We start from the raw sequence: 2,808 nt of genomic DNA, 5'->3' as shown, positions 1-2,808 counted from the left end.
TCCAACTGCGGTCTGACCAGCGCCCGATAGAGGGGAAGTATCACCTCCTTGGACCTATTCGTCATGCATCTGCTGATGCACGATAAAGTGCCATTAGCTTTTCCGATGGCTTCGTCACACTGCTGACTCATGTTCATCTTGGAGTCCACTAGGACTCCAAGATCCCTTTCTGCTTCTGTTCCACCAAGCAGGTCATTTCCTAGGCAGTAGGTATGCTGGACATTTTTCCTCCCTAGGTGCAACACTTTGCATTTCTCCTTGTTGAATTGCATTCTGTTGTTTTCCGGGCGGAAACCAACTTGTCCAACCTGTCCAGGTCTGCTTGTAGTTGTTCCCTACCCCCCGGCGTGTCCAATTCTCCCCACAGTTTTGTGTCATCCGCAAACTTGGACAGAGTACATTTCACTCCCTTGTCCAAGTCGCTGATGAAGATATTGAAGAATATCGGTCCAAGGACCGAGCCCTGCGGGACCCCACTGCCCACACCCTTCCAGGTCGATACCGACCCATCCACTACGACTCTCTGGGTGCGACCCTCTAGCCAATTCGCCACCCACCGGACTGTGTAGTCATCCAAGTCACAGCCTCTTAACTTGTTTACCAGTATGGCGTGGGATACGGTATCGAAGGCCTTCCTGAAGTCTAAGTATACAACATCAACCCCTACTCCTGCGTCCAGGCGTTTCGTAACCTGGTCATAAAAAGAGACTAGATTAGTCAGGCATGATCTACCTGCTACGAACCCGTGCTGGTTTCCCCTCAGCATAATTTGTCCTGCCGGGCTCTCGCTATAACATGTCTTCTTGCGATGACAGATTATTTAAAACTACCTGATATATGAACTTTTTCTAAACAAAATCAGATTCAAGAATGTCATTGGAAATAGGAAAAATGACACTGAAATTTAACAAGCAAGACAAAAAAAACCTTAAAATTTCTGCAATAATAGACAAGAAAGAATTTTCACTTGCCTGTTAAAAATTGGACTAAAATTGTCCCATTATATCTCAGCTTTTAATGCTAACCCTTCATTCATTATGCTTAGTGTATAGCTTTGATCAAGCTATAGATTCCATATGCTGACAAAATGTTTCATTAAAAATACGTGGCATTAAATTAGCCTACAACAATGTAGGCCATACTATCCTGCCACTCTACATTTTCTTAAACCTTGGAGTCCAATTCACACACACAAGTCAGATTATTTTATTTTTATTATAATAAGGATTGGATGCAATTTATTTCAAATCTGGCCAAAAGGGCATGGTTTCAAAGCAGTCTCTTTATGGTCTGAAATAAAAACAAAAAAATAAATTTAATAAAATGTGAGCACTTGAAATATTAAATCATTTACCAGCATGTCTGAAAACAGCTTCTACAGACATTGAGGAACTATTCTGAAAAAGCCACAAAGGATGAGGAGAAAAAAATAAATAAAATAAGAGCCCACCCCGTCAGCAGATTTTTATTCTGTAACTTTTAATAGGAAAAGCATGAATTTAAATCTCACTGCACTAACTGAAGGAGGGAAATCAGTTTGAGTATGTACTGACAGAAAGTTATTTGTTTATTTTGCTGGAATTGTTTACTAGTTTTGTTCATTACCCAGAATTCATATAAGTGGACCCTTGATTGCCCATGCTCATTATGTTAATTCATGTTTTTAACAACAGTCAGGTAAAAGAATCCTCACATTAGAGTGAACAGTGTTTTTCTTTAATCTTCAGAGCCCCCGAAGAGCACAGATCTCTTGGTTGTTTCTTTCTAAAGGAAAAGCAAGTAACCACTATATAAAAAAAAAGTCTCTATATTCTCAAAAAGGGAAGGACAAACATATCTTTATAATGGTGCTCTCTGTGTAGCAAAGTTAGTTCCTGGGTTTATAGGTTCATGAAAGGTGACGGCAGGCCTAGCATTCTAGCCACTCGCTAGGACTCATTACAAATTTACACGCCCTGGAAATGCACTGCTTATCATGAGAACAACTCCCATCTGTGTGGGATATTAAAGAACAGTTTACAGGAGAAAATAAAAAATTCTAAGAGTAACTTAATCCAACAAACCCCTTTAATCTAAAGAAATAATGAACAAAATAAAATATATTATGCTTCTGTTATATATATTATACTGTTCACATTGTCCAATCATCTTTTTACTTAGATTCACAGGGTTTCATAATCAATGGAAAGTCTTTTTTTTTAAACAAGAATTTGCTTATGAAATACAAATGAGAATTTTTTATGGTCAAATGCATACACTCCACATACAAATGTTCTGTGCTTAGTCAGACCATATCTACAATACTGAAAAAGAATATTACAAATAACGTATTTATATACAAATAATATGTATTATATTACAATTATATTACATGTTAATACAAATAAGTATGTATTATATTAAGAGCTATTCATGTGTGCTTTTTATTAGATTTTAAGGCCAGCACAAGATTAGTTACAAGTATTTGTCTAAAGGAATATTTTAAAAATTGAAACCTGATAAGGAGGTCAGCATAAACTGGTAAAGCAAAGCCAGTAACCTCAGAGTGTGAATGCACAAGATAAAACCTTCTTTAAGAACATGGGATTCTCACTGTCTGTGTCTCACTCCCATTATTCATGATTTTCATGAGGTCTTTGTTCTTAGGTGTATCCACAACCTTAGTAAATCATGTATTCCTGTGTTACATCTTATGGTACATTTTTTTTAATATAGCATTCTCTCGCTATGCAAATGCACAAATATAATATCATTACAACAGTGCCTGGTAGAAATGCTGAAGTTAGACATTTGTGTCCTAAAATGTGG

The sequence above is a fragment of the Alligator sinensis genome, unplaced genomic scaffold (assembly GCF_000455745.1).
Source record: "Alligator sinensis unplaced genomic scaffold, ASM45574v1 scaffold933_1, whole genome shotgun sequence".
Lineage (NCBI taxonomy): Eukaryota > Metazoa > Chordata > Crocodylia > Alligatoridae > Alligator > Alligator sinensis.
Note: the sequence above shows the minus strand (reverse complement) of the source record.